The following is a 14,658-nucleotide window of genomic DNA, read 5'->3' as shown; positions in this document are numbered from 1 at the left end:
ACATATAATATCTAGATCATCTTTACAATCTCTAATAAATCCTTTAAACTCCTGTCCATTTGCAATAAGGCTTCTAGCGTTCCATTGTAAGATGACCAGTTTTTATCTTCCTGACCTCTGACCTTTCCTTCTGCCCCTTACCTCGTATTTATGTGTTCCCAAGATATGTCCTTAATACCAAAAAACCTCTCTGCCCCTTTCACAATTATTTTGATTTTTTCTGTTTTGTGCTTAACTTGATCTGTACAATTAATTACATATGCAATGAACAACAGAATCTTTTCAACTGTTAACCCAGTTTCAGTTCCACTCCGTCTCTGTTCTGTTGGATTCGGTTGAACTTTCCTTATAACTTCCTTAGGTTTCATTCMTTTAACAGCTTCAGCATAACTTATATTATTAGTAGCTTTGACTTGTTCGATTTCCATTGCTTTCCTTCTGACTTCACATCCTCCATAAGTCACCCTATGTTGCCCTCCACAATTACAACACTTATCCTTCCCATTTTTACATGAATCATAATTATGCTCTCCTCCACACTTTGGACATCTTTGTTTTCCCCTACATGCCGCTGCAATGTGTCCATATCTCTGACATTTATAACACCTGAGAGGAGGAGGGATATATGGCCTTACGGGAAAGCACATACAGCCTACTCTKACCCTKTCAGGAAGAACTTGTGTTTGAAACTCCMACATTACYGAGAGACTTTCCACTCTTTCACCTTCAACTGTTCTCATCAATCTTTTGATTTTACTWACTTCACCTCCATTMATACTGTGTCTGAGTTTTTCTAGATCTTTCCCACTGGGATACCTGTGATCACCCCTCTTACTACTTTATCCTCTCCCAAAATCTTTACCTCAGTAATCAGTTTTTTACAAATACTGTGGGCGCTCATCACCTTGTTTTTCTGTTCTTCGTTCCTCACTGTGATCAACAGATTCCMATCTCTCAGAGTCTTAGCAAGTGTCAGTTCTCCAAACTTCTTTTTTAATTCTCTTGATAGAGCTAGCGGACTAAGTTGTATTCCTTCATCCTCCTTCCTAAACTTTATGATCAACTTAGTTTCCTGCCCAACAATCCTCTTGCAAACTGCGTTATTTTCATCTGAACTATTTTCTTCTAGACTCCTTTTGCTACTTTGTGTCTCCAACAACCTTTCTTCTTTTCTACTTCGTTCTCTTCCTGATCCTCTACTACCACGTACTGGAGTCCAGTCACCAAAATCCATTTCATCATCTCCCTCATCCTCAACTTGAGTCGCCATAGCAGTCCAGTCACAAACCAGTTTATGTCAACCGCCAAGATCGGCTATCTTTGTGTCAAATCTGCTCTGTCAACTCCGCGAGCTTCTGGCGTTCCGTAGTCTCCGTTGACGCCCTCTCTCCGTCAGAACTCACTCCACACCGCTCACTGCCAAAAAACGGCGGTGGGGTCATGTGCCTCTATTCCAGAACAGCTGATTCAAATGACTGCATGACTGTGAAGTACTGCAGAAGCCTGTTAATCACCCAGAGATACAATTCAGGTGTGTGGCAGAAGGGAAACACCTAAAACATGCAGGACAGGGGGGCCTGAGGACCAGGATGGAGAAACACTGTGTTAGCACATTAGCTCCACTAACTTTTAGCCACATAAGACATAATTTTTTTTTTTAGTAACAGCTGAATGTAATCATGTTTCTCATTAGTCAAATGGGAAACTGTTAAATTCAATATTAACACATTAAAACACACATTTTAATGTGTTGTTTTTTTTGCCATCTTGGAAATATCGCAATGTTCATAGAGCAAGCTGTCTGTCGCAAAGAAAAGCAATTCTGTTTTCAAAGTATTGAAATAATTTTTGTTTCACTCTACTGAATGTGACTACATCAAGTTTTGCTACATATTCAACAACTCAACACAAGACACATTTGAACAGTCAAATATATTCAGCAATGGCTTTGGAAAGCAAAAATACCTATACTGTACATTTAAAATATTTTCTTTTGGTTGTAGTTGTACTTTCTAGCAGCAAAAATGCCTTGTAACATTTTAGGCCTACAAAATCACAACACTTATTTCCCGTAATTTTCGAATTTAAAGTTACAACAGGGCATCCTGTTAAAATGTTTTACAACCTTGTAACCTGCGCACTCTAATTCTTATGTGCACTTCGATTGAGTCCACACTTCATAGAGTGGCGTAGGGTGTAGCCTGAGTATTGGGACAGGGTCGATTAGTCAAATGGATAAACGAGCCATTTGACTAATAAGTGATAAACAGAAAGCTCATTTTGAGTCAGCTGTAATTTACCTGCTTCACTAGATGAAATGTAGCTAGCTTAGCTTCATCAATTCATACAAAAATTCCTCAAGGCAACCATTCATCCCACGGACGCTCAGAGCACGAGAGTATTGTCACAAGTATGTCCAATAAAAAATAAAAAAAACTCAAAAATGTTGTAATGGTGAGACAGTTAGTGAGTTCTAAAGTCCTAGCCTACCTTGGGTTCGGTTGCAGAGCCTGAAATGACTTAACTTGTGTATAAAAACACTAGAGGCCACTGTTTCATCAGGGGTGACTGACCGTATAGTGAATGGTACATTTTTAATAATAAAAAATAAAAACAATTACAGCTTCTTCTCTTCTAAATCACAGTACAGTATTTACAAGGATTTCTTTTTTTTCCCCACAGAAGTTCCCATTAAAAGTTTTGTCTGGATTCTTCGATTTGATTGGTCCATTGCCTGTAGTTGAAATGTTATCACAAAGAACCTGGTGGAAAGGAAATGGTCCTTCTAAAAAACATTAGAATAGTGTGAAAGTGCAACATTTCCTACAAGTCATCTCAGAAAGTTAAATTGTCTTTATAGAGATTCATTACACATAGAAAACAGTATTTAAAGTTTTTTATTTATTTATTCAATTTTAATAATTATGGCTTCATTTTCTGTGTACAGGGAAAACACATACAAATCTGGGTCATTTTGACCCGAGGACAACAGGAGAGTTGAGTCAGACGTCGTCTTTCATGATTGTGTAGCAGAGGCTGGTTGAAGGCTCTAGAATACGGTGGCCGACAGGTGCAAATGCGCAGCAATAGAGAAAAGATGCGAACAAAAAAGACACGCGCACAAATGAAATGCAGTAAACAAAAAAGTGTTGAAAACCGAAGTGCTCCAGACCACTAGGGGGAGTCGAAGAAAATAGTATTCATTTCTATGGGACCAGACGCAAGATTCAGAGAAAGAAATTAGAAAGGAAATAAAGGTGCGTATTACTATATTTCTTTTCAAATACGCCGTCTTTTATAATATTATAGAATGACAGAATAATTGATGGGTAGCGTGAGAGACTTTGTGTCAGTCATAGCATTCTGGGCTCGGTCTCGTAGATGCTTGCCCGAATTAGCAAAGCAATTATGCTAATCATACCGCAAGAAAAAATATATAAATTACACACTCATATAATTAAATATCTTTTTTGAGAATGACTCATTTCAGCGTTTAACAGAATAGTTGATAGGTAATGTTAGCGTGATAGAGAATTGGATTTATCACATCTGTCTGTCACAAGAGGGATAGAGATGTTTGTAACTTTTTCTTTTTTTGTGTGTACATGTCTGGTTTCCACTATACCCATGTTCACACCATTTACCTTTTTAGGTGGCCATGTTTTGCTGTTTCTGTGGACAAAATCTAGGAACAATTCAAGTTTTCTGTTTTTCATGTGGGAAAAATGTGCAGTTCTTGGCACAAGATCAAAACACTGGTAAGCAGTGATGACAGTTACTTTGAAAATGTAACTTTAATCGATTACTTATTACTACTTGAAAAAGTAGATTAGTGATTATTTTTTTGGAAAGTTACCAAGTTACATTTTTTATTTTTCTCCACCAGTTGTGAAAAGCTTGAGCTTTGCAAATACTTAATTGCAAGTTATTTAATTATAGTAATATCCAGTATGTATCTCCGCTTATAAGGTTGAACTGAACGGGAGATTAATGGTTACAACAGCACACACACACACACGCAAATAAAACCTTAGTATTTTTTGTATGTTTTCGTGATTTCCACTATTGTCTGGAAAACTATAAATAGGATTGTAGAGCCCCCCTCCCACCTCGGCCTCTAGGCTCTGCGTTACGGCCCTGTCCGAGCGCAGCGCTCTTCCTGCTGCTCCACCACTCAGATGGCCCGCTGCGCAGATTTGTGACACTTGGATTATAAATGCGTTTAGTTGGGCAACTTTACAGAAACGTTCATGCTTGGCTGTTTTCACGTTTATCGCTCTGTTCATATTAGTCTCGATTTTGCAGTTTTCTGGAGCGCAATGCGAAAGTCAAGGTCGCTCACAACAAATATATTACCTTGACATTACCAAAGGCACAGCAAGATGGATCATCCGGGAACAGATGTACCTGGAAGTCCTGACTAAAACTGCTTGGATGTCAGACAAATTAAGGGGCTTATTATATGTCTCTGCTTATTTCCAAGTCCAAATAAGAACTTCAGATTCAAAATTTAAAAAAAAAACAACAAAAAAACACATGATTTGTTACAGAGATCTTGATGAATGCAAGGACAGGTGGGATAAACTGAAGACCTGTTAAACAATCTTGCTGTCCATCTGGTAAACCAGATGTGATGCATCATCTGCCTCACAGGTCATTTTTGTTGCCTTTGTCTTTTATTTAATTAACATCTGGTTAATTTAAAACCTCTTTGGGAAGCTCTAAAACTAATTTGCCAAAACAAAAATAATGAGCGATGTGTTAACGGCATGTCACTTTTTATTCTAACAATTTCAGATGACATTAATTTCTAAAATGTAAATTTAAATACAATCAATCATTTAAACAGGCTACAACAATAGTCATAGCAGTAACAGTTGAGTGAAGAAATGTAAATCTAACTAAATGTTTACTGTGCTTCTTCTATTCCTAGGTTTGGTGGAACAGACTGGTTTCCAGTCTCCCAGGAGCAACTGGGACAGTTTGTGACTGAGACCAACATTCAATGTGGAGACGAACACCTTCAGGCAGTTTGAGGACCTCCAGACACAGGGTGGCCTGGCACATCCACAGAGTTGGGAATCATGTGGCGAAAACTATCAAACTGAAAAACATGGCGGACTTATAAATAAACAAGAATCCAAATTTGAAGGTCTCACACAAACACAACCCAACAGTGTCATAACTGAACAGGTTTGACAAGTTAAATAGTCAGCATTTTGTTTTGTTGTTATGCATTTGACCTTAATAAAGCCCAAACCCTGGGGAGTCTTGAATCCCACAGTCCATGTCTTCTTTAAACTGATATGTCTTGGACATTGGTGTTCTGATGGTGTTGGATCAGGAGCTACTGACAGGAAAACGAGAAGTGGCCTGAAAAATCAGTTTTGGTGGTGGCAGAATTGAAGACGGAGGTAGTGTGTTCAAGCCGGTGGCAAACATCAGGATGTCCTGGAGAGAGGGACCCATTTTTTGTTCTAGAAAAGAAGCAATGAGTTCATGTGTCAGATATTATAATAACACCAAAATATAGCAATAAATAATCTTAAAGTACACCTTCTGTCTCAAGGAGATAATCTTTCCAGAATCCTAGCACTCTTGCTTCCTCATGTCTGCTGCTGCCCTTTTCACTGAGCTGAACCTCAAACATTTTGGATGTCAGCTGTTCCACTCTGCACACATAAATGGCCTGAACACAGGAGCATGCTGCTCCAGAGCATTCTGGAAGTTCAGTGTTGAAAGGCCATCCTTGAATCTATAAAAAGTTTGAAACAGAAATCACCTTAATTATTATCAAAAGAGCATAACTTTAGATATTTTTCACAGTCACACATAAAACATTAATATGTCTAATCTTGTTATTTTTATTTAGCATAGGTAATATTGCTGATATCTATTCACTGTACACAGTGAATTAACGTTAATTTTCTCCAGTTAAGCCGTCCAATCAATCAGGCTCCTACTTATTTGGCTGCTTGATTTTTGCACTATTGTACGTTTGCTTGTTTTAACTGCAACAAAATAGGAATTAAATTAACATAGTTGTTTTTTTAATGAAGGAAGAGAAACATTACCTTTGAACAGAGAAATGATTGTGGTAAATGATGTACCAATTAATGAACTCCTTTACAATCTTCCATTTGTCATCAACACTCACAGCAACCAGCAGTTTGCAAGATGCTCATGTCTTTCAACTGACTGGAAGTTCAGTCAATGTGGCTGCACTGGAGATCTATGGTAGAGAACAATAACCAAAAACATAAATGAATATACTACTCCAGTCTCTGTTTAAAGGTTAGAAAAAAATACTACACTTAAAGGGGCATTGTTATGTGAAATTCATTTTTAAAAGAACATGGCATGGTTGTTGGTGCCAGACATGCACCAACAACCTCTCAGCAGTATTTTAGGAATACTGATGAGTATTTTTGAAATATTCAGCAGTTTATGAAATATTCTGAATCTGCTGATCTACTGGGATTTTCATACACAACCATCTCTAGGGTTTACACAGAATGGTCCGAAAAAGATTTAATATCCAGTGAGCAACAGTTCTGTGGCCGCAAATGCCTTGTTGATGCCAGAGTTGAGAGGAGAACGGCCAGAGAGATTCCGGCTCATAGAACAGCAACAATAAAACACACAACATGTCAAACCTCAAGTCAGATGTTCTACAGCAGCAGAAGACCACACCGGATGCCATTCCTGTCAGCTAAGAACAGGAAGCTGAGGCTACAATTCACACAGGATCACCAAAATTGGACAATAGAAGATTGGAAAACGTTTCCTGTTCTGATGTGTCTGGATTTCTGCCAAGACATTCGGATGGTCGGGTCAGAATTTGGTGACAACATGAAAGCATGGATCCATCTGGCTTGTATCAACGGTTCCACGGTTAGGGTATACCATGTCAGAAAGCACGAATCATCTCAGACTGGCTTCTTAAACACAACAATGGGTTCACTGAACTCGAATGGCCTCCACAGTCACCAGATGTCAATCCAATAGAAAACCTTTGGGAGGTGGTGGAAGGGGAGATTTGCATCATGGATGTGCAGCCAACAAATTTGCAGCAACTATGTGATGCCATCATGTAAAGATGGACCAGACTAAGGAATGTTTCCAGTACCTTGTTGAATCCATGCCACTATGGATTAAAGCAATTCAGAAGGCAAATGGGCGTACAAACTGATACTACCAAGATGTACCTAATAAAGTGGCCTGTCTTTTATGCATATAGCATTCACATAAGTGAAGGTAGCGTAGGTACTTGTTTGTGCTTTAATATGACATGTGACTGGAAAATACATAATAGTGTTTTAGAAAATAGCAGATTTATTCTGCACAATAGAATCGTATCATAAACACAAAATACAAATGATCTCAGTGAAGCTATGGAACAACATTTTCACTTGATTGTAACAACTTGTAAAGCCTGGTCAATAATGCCACCCTACCTGAATCAAAGAAGCCCTCATGGTGTCGGTGATGTCTTCCATCTTTCCTCCTGTATTGGTTGATGTTCCTGTGAGGTGCTGAGAATCGAGGACCTGGACCTCCATGAACGACAGAAGTGGCAATCATCCTCCCAACCAGGAAATAATCATTTTTGGCAGCTGTATAGATTTTGTTCACATTAATTCCACATTCACCAACAACTGTCACATTCGTATGAGAAAACTGAAATATTGCTCTTAATGTCAATATCTTCACTGTCAAAAGTGATAAATTTCCTTTCTTCTGGTCCATCAAAGACTCTGCGTGTCCTTAAGCAGTTCATTAAAAGGCTTAGAAACTGGCGCTTGGGACCACCGTCATCAACTTCTGCCTGTCCCTCGTCATCGGTGAATTTTACAAATATTTCATTGAAAGGGTTGAAAGAAGCCGGCTTGAAACCTCTCAGTGCTCCATCCCAAACATTGGCTCCGTTTATGTTAAAGCGGCTGAGAGATGATGATGTGATCTTTGCTGAGAGCTCTGAAATGATGTCTGCAGCAGTCACGTCGTCTGTACTGTAAAACATGAAGTGTGCAATTATTTCAAATAAGAGGCACAATAAAAGGATTTAGAAGAAAACTAATTTCTAATTAATACCTTTCCTCAGGGGACTGCATCAGATATTCGTCCGGCTCAGAGTCGCTGTCAACTATTGTAGGTGCGTACACATTTGTGTAGTTGCTGTATTGAGAAGGAAAAGGAGAAAATATTTTACTAGGTAAATAATTTAAATTCATCCCTGATAAGGCATAGTGACTTCTGTCAGTGATTCTTGGCAGTAGGGCAGCAAACACCAGCATGTTTGGGTAATTCTTGTACACTACTCAAAGTTTGATAGAAAAAAAAATTTGAACAACCAGAAGTGATGGTGCTGTCCAGCTTTTTGCTCTTTAAACCACCTCAGCTTCTGCCCAAACTGGAAAAAACTTGCTTCCCTCAAAGAAATGCAGGAACCAGTCATCTCAGCGACATCTTTTATTTATCTTTTCTTTATTTCTTTAGATTATTTCAATTGACAATGCAAGACCACCATGACTTTGCATAAGTAGTCAGAGTAGTCACAAAGAAGTCACAGAGCAGGTTGAAAACCTACAAACAAATTAAACTAAATCAATTACAGATCACAATGAACTAATTAAATAGTTTTCCAGGTTAACAATCTACTTTTAAGTTAACAGTGAATGAACAAATAAACTACATTCCAAACACATAAAACCCATTGAATCACCAGGCTAACTTGGTTTTCTGAATGCAGATTAAATGATATAATATAATGTCCAGTTCCTACCAGTGGTGTCTTTGTGGAAGCTTGAAGCTGAGGCTCTTTGTCTGCACAGATCATTGTGAGCACAGGTGAGCCGACTTACCTTACAGACTTCAGATGGGCCATAGTGAAAGGGATGAGTGCGCTTGATTCTCTGTGATGTGTGTGCCAGTTGGGTGAAGATAGTAAATGCACTCACAAATGTACCATTTGCTGTTTTAACTTGGCAGGTGCAAAAAAAAATGTTCAATGACTGTACAATTAAGTTCAGTTTGGAAATGTAAGAAGACATTTTAGTTGAGATTAATAATTCAGTTAGTTACAGTGCTTGGATTTATCCGCGATGGAATTTGTTGTAAGTTTTTATGCCAAATGTTATGTGCAATTTCTATAAATTATTTCAGTAAATGTGTTGACATGTGCAAAAGTTGACATGTGCTCACACAACCTACCGATAGAAGTGGTTCTGGCCCTCTGAGGACATGGCAAGCTCCTGGACGTTGGGGTTTCCTCCATCCTAATTTAACATAAATTAGTACTCCAGTTGTGGTAGTGGCAATACCATACAGACTTAGCAAACACAATGTCATGCATCTCATCTTGGGTGATTGTCTTTGTTAATTTTTGAAAATATTTAATGGTATGCAATGTTTACATATTGAACTGTGAAAGGGATGGAGTTCAATCTTACCTGATCAGACCCTTGTTCTGTGTCCAAAATGCCTGAAAATAAAAAAATAACATAACTATAAAGTGGATATAACAGTTTCTGCAACAAAATATGAAGCAAACAGTAATTTGTATTTTACCCATTCAAAATTTTCTCCAGTCTTTGAGTGCTTGCTTCATCTGGACCATCCCAGACCTATGTAGAACATATAAAAGACAAGTTTTATCTTATCAAAAGACAGTTTAAGTAATTCAATTCAGGAGAAATGTCATAAAGATGCAGATTGACCACAGTGTCAGATAGTGGACTATCTTGAGATGGCAACCTTACATGAACCACATTATCATCGTCACTTGAACTCTGTCCACCGTAACCTGCAAAAAGCAATAATTATTTTGACATTTATTTCCGCCTACGGGTGGGGAGACGGGTTCTGACTGTTGTTTGTGCTTACGGGCCAAACGGCAGTTCAGATTACCCACCCTTCTTGGAGTCCTTAGAGGGGGTACTGGAGAGTGCCCCTCCTGGGGACTCCCTTGTTCTACTGGGGGACTTCAACGCTCACGTGGGCAATGACAGTGAGACCTGGAGAGGCGTGGTTGGGAGGATCGGCCCCCCCGATCTGAACCCAAGCGGTGTTCTGTTGGTTCTGTTGTTGGACTTCTGTGCTCGTCACGGATTGTCCATCACAAACACTATGTTCAGGCATAAGGGCGTCCATATGTGCACTTGGCACCAGGACGCCCTAGGCCGCAGTTCGATGATTGACTTTGTCATCGTCTTATCGGATTTGCGGCCGTATGTCTTGGACACTCGGGTGAAGAGAGGTGCGGAGCTGTCCACTGACCACTACCTGGTGAAGAGTTGGCTCCGGTGGTGGGGGAGGAAGCCGGTCAGACCTGGCAGGCCCAAACGTGCAGTGAGGGTCTGCTGGGAACGTCTGGTGGAGTCCCCTGTGAGACAGAGCTTCAACTCTCATCTCCGGCAGAACTTCGAACACGTTCCGGGGGAGGTGGGGGACATTGAGTCTGAGTGGACCATGTTCCGTACCTCCATTGCCGAGGCGGCCTATCAGAGCTGCGGCCGCAAGGTTGTTGGTGCCTGTCGTGGCGGCAACCCTCGAACCCGTTGGTGGACACCTTCGGTGAGGGATGCTGTCAAGCTGAAGAAGGAGTCCTACCGGGCCTTTTTGGCCTGTGGGACTCCAGAAGCAGCTGATGGGTACTGGCGGGTGAAGCGGCATGCGGCTCGGGTTGTCGCTGAGGCAAAAACTCGGGCGTGGGAGGAGTTTGGAGAGGCCATGGGGACAGACTTCCGTACGGCTTCGAGGCGATTCTGGTCCACCATCCAGCGTCTCAGGAAGGGGAAGCAGTGCAGCACCAACACTGTTTATAGTGGGGATGGTGCGCTGCTGACCTCAACTCGGGACGTTGTGGGCCGGTGGGCGGAATACTTCGAAGACCTCCTCAATCCCACCAACATGCCTTCTGTTGAGGAAGCTGAGCATGGGGACTCTGGGTTGGGCTCCCCAATCTCTGGGGACGAGGTCGCCGAGGTGGTCAAAAAGCTCCTCGGTGGCAGGGCCCCGGGGGTGGATGAGATCCGCCCGGAGTTCCTTAAGGCTCTGGATGTTGCAGGGTTGTGTTGGCTCACACGACTCTGCAATATCGCATGGACATCGGGGGCAGTTCCCCTGGATTGGCAGACTGGGGTGGTGGTCCCCCTGTTTAAAAAGGGGAACGGAGGGATCACACTCTTAAGCCTCCCTGGTAAGGTCTATTCAGGGGTCCTGGAGAGGAGGGTCCGTCGGATAGTCGAACCTCGGATTCAGGAAGAGCAGTGTGGTTTTCGTCATGGTCGTGGAACACTGGACCAGCTCTACACCCTCAGCAGGGTCCTGGAAGGTGCATGGGAGTTCGCCCAACCAGTCTACATGTGTTTTGTGGACTTGGAGAAGGCGTTCGACCGTGTCCCTTGGGGGACCTTATGGGGGGTACTCCGGGAGTATGGGGTACCGGGTCCTTTGATACGGGCTGTCAGACCCCTGAATGACCGGTGTCAGAGTCTGGTCCACATTGCCGGCAGTAAGTCGGCCTCATTTCCGGTGAGAGTTGGACTCCGCCAAGGCTGCCCTTTGTCACCGATTCTGTTCATTACTTTTATGGACAGAATTTCTAGGCGCAGCCGAGGTGTTGAGGGGATCCGTTTTGGTGTCCTTAGGATCGCATCTTTGCTTTTTGCGGATGATGTGGTTCTGTTGGCTTCATCGGAACCTGATCTGCAGCTCTCACTGGAGCGGTTCGCAGCCGAGTGTGAAGCGGCCGGGATGAGGCTCAGTGCCTCCAAATCCGAGGCCATGGTCTTGAGCCGGAAAAGGGTAGAGTGCCTTCTCCGGGTCAGGGGGGTCGTCCTGCCTCAAGTGGAGGAGTTTAAGTATCTGGGGATCTTGTTCACGAATGAGGGAAGAAGGGAGCGGGAGATCGCCAGGCGGATTGGGGCAGCGTCTGCCGTGAAGAGGGCGCTGTACCGGTCCGTCGTGGTGAAGAGAGAGCTGAACCAAAAAGCGAAGCTCTCGATTTACCGGTCGATCTACGTTCCCACCCTCATCTAYGGTCATGAGCTTTGGGTCATGACCGAAAGAACGAGATCACGGATACAAGCGGCCGGAATGGACTTCTTCCGCAGGGTGGCTGGGCTCTCCCTTAGAGATAGGGTGAGAAGCTCGGTCATCCGGGAGGGACTCAGAGTAGAGCCGCTGCTCCTCCATGTCGAGAGGAGCCAGTTGAGGCTCGGGCATCTGGTCAGGATGCCTCCTGGACGCCTCCCTGGTGAGGTGGTCAGGTCCCACAGGGAGGAGGGAAGACCCAGGACACGCTGGAGGGATTACGACTCTCGGCTGACCGGGGAGCCTTGGGATTCCCCCGGAGGAGCTGGAAGAAGTGGCTGGGGAGAGGGAAGTCTGGGCCTCCCTTCTGAAGCTGCTGCCCCCGCGACCCGATCCCGGATAAGAGGAAGAAAATAGATGGATGGATGGATTTATTTTAGTTATTATTTTATATAATTCCACAAATTGTTTAGTTGCATAGGAATTCTTCATAACTTCATATACATGTTAAACAAAAAGAACATTTTAGTATAAGTTGTACAAATAGAAATTTGTACAATTAGCAGCACAGTCTATTCAGATATCTTTATCCATCCATCCATTTTCTTATACCTAGAACACCAGGACAGAACCCACCATGCACAGGGAGAACATGCAAACTCCATACAGAGACTCCAGGCCAGGAATTGAAACCAAAACCTTCTGGCTGCAAGGCAACAATGCTAAAATGGTTACTATCATTTCAACAACCAGTGAAAAGAAATATACTATAAATGTATACTATAAATAATAATAAATTGTCTTTTGCAAGACTAAATTTTGCAATTAAGAAAATGTACACTCGTACATCATTCTTTATAAAAGGGAGGTAGGTTTTGTAAAGAGGAAAATTCTTTTGTTTCCTTACAGTACAATTAAAATATACTACATCATAGCTTGAATTAATCTGGAACAAATCTGGATGTAGGAGGAAATTTTGCCATTTTAACTATAAGACTATAGCAAAATTGATCTTCAAACTATTTGGAATGTAGATCAAAAGCACTTACGACTGTTTGCAAAGTCCTCAACAGGGCAAATGTAAAGCATAAGTCTTTCCAATTGCCTCCTTGTATTTTTGCACTGTGAAAGGAATGTCTGTTCCTGGGATGTTCTTAAACTCTCTTGCATCAGGATACAACAAATCATGGGCACAATCTCTCAGGTCTATATTGAAATCCTTTTGCTTCTTTACAGCAGCAGCAAGCACTTGTTCCGATGCCCACTCAGGGTGAATCTCAACTGGAAGTGACTTCCCTCTGACTGTCTTAAGGGAATCTCCCTGCATCCTCATAAGCCCAACATTAATCTGGGAAAAAAAAATGAATCAAATTAAATTAATTGATGAAATATGTAATTTCCAGTTTGTGTTTGCACTAAATTGAAGGCATACCTTCAGTTTATTTCCCTTCTGTGTTATGTTCTGATGCTTCTTGGTAAAAAATGTCTTTCTTTCCCTCTCTTTTATAGCTCTAAAGTTCATGAAACACTCTACACCTGAATTTCGTAATAAAAAAAATACACGATTGGCACTTTAGCTATAATTTAAATGCATTAATTATTCATTTCAGGTACGATCAATACTGCAATGATCGTACCTGCATCTGCAGATGGTTTAAATGGTTTAACACTTAAGCATGCTGAAAAAAATAACCCATACTTCGGTTTACCTGTGCTGGTGCTTGGCTGAACATCGGGAGTTGCAGTGGTAGTGTCCCTCTCATCCTGGGCTTTGTTTGCATGATCTTGGACAAATTTTATGTTTCTGCCACATTGACAACAAAAGTCTGCAGAATTTATGGCGGCAGTCCCACAAAATGGACAGTACATCTGAAAGAAAATGTGTTTTTTAACTCTCCAAGGGTAGAATACGTGAGGAAATAAATACATTAAAAGTGGAGACACTGTGTTCTGTCAGATAGCCATACATGTCAGAATAGCACACATGTAGTAAGTACGCATGCGCATTCTGCAGGAGGTCTGCGGTATCGAGAGGAGCCGTCAGCTCGTCATACGCGAGAAGAAAAAACAAGACCCAATAAAAAGTAAATAAATCAAATTTAATGCAGCTGCAGTAAACTACAAAACAAGCCCCGTTTAAATTCACGTTCCCCAGTTCATTGATATTTTTGGGTTGGATACTGCTAGCKTGGATACAGTGATGGCTTTTCAGGTAGGACTTCGACACATAGGTTTACTTATTAGGATTACTTAAAATTCTTAAATGTTGAATTTGAATTATTTGTTTATTTTTTTAACTTTCCTTATCGTTTTTTTTCTTCACGCTACCAGGCTGTACAGGCAGAAACCGTGTTGGTATGAAAACGCATTTCTTTACCCACTGAAACTGGGGCAAAACCAGTGTTTCACTTTCGAAACAAATCTTTATCTTTATTAATGTATATGAAAAGCATTCATGTTAAGTTTTTTTTATATGTGCTTTACATTTACATATATTAAGATTTTGCAAATTGAGGTTGTTTTTGGAACATGAAGGCTTTTCTGGTTAACAGATCACATACCCGAGTACAGCCCCTGGGTTATGTAGCCAACAGTCACTATCTGTGTGACTTTTGCCTCAAT

At 41.4% G+C, this 14,658-nt stretch overlaps 1 long non-coding RNA gene across 3 annotated transcripts; it reads right to left on the bottom strand.

Moving 5' to 3' along the window:
• Nucleotides 1-3,590: 3,590 nt before the first annotated feature.
• On the bottom strand, nt 3,591-14,652 carry LOC103482212 (uncharacterized). Of its 3 annotated transcripts, XR_001776000.1 has the most exons (10): nt 13,746-14,652; nt 9,571-9,626; nt 9,453-9,484; nt 9,214-9,278; nt 8,095-8,178; nt 7,897-8,012; nt 7,458-7,616; nt 6,075-6,232; nt 5,557-5,755; nt 3,591-5,477 (listed from the first exon to the last, which is right to left on the bottom strand). It is a non-coding gene; the product is annotated as an uncharacterized LOC103482212 (long non-coding RNA). The 3 variants fall into 3 exon arrangements; XR_536411.2 differs by having other exon boundaries at nt 7,458-8,012; XR_001775999.1 differs by lacking the exon at nt 13,746-14,652 and adding an exon at nt 13,086-13,383 and having other exon boundaries at nt 7,458-8,012.
• Between the last annotated feature and the right edge of the window lie 6 nt (nt 14,653-14,658).

Source organism: Poecilia reticulata, linkage group LG20 (assembly GCF_000633615.1).
Source record: "Poecilia reticulata strain Guanapo linkage group LG20, Guppy_female_1.0+MT, whole genome shotgun sequence".
Taxonomy (NCBI): Eukaryota; Metazoa; Chordata; class Actinopteri; order Cyprinodontiformes; family Poeciliidae; genus Poecilia; species Poecilia reticulata.
The sequence above is the reverse complement of the archived record's forward strand: the minus strand, read 5'-3'. Positions and strand labels throughout refer to the sequence as shown.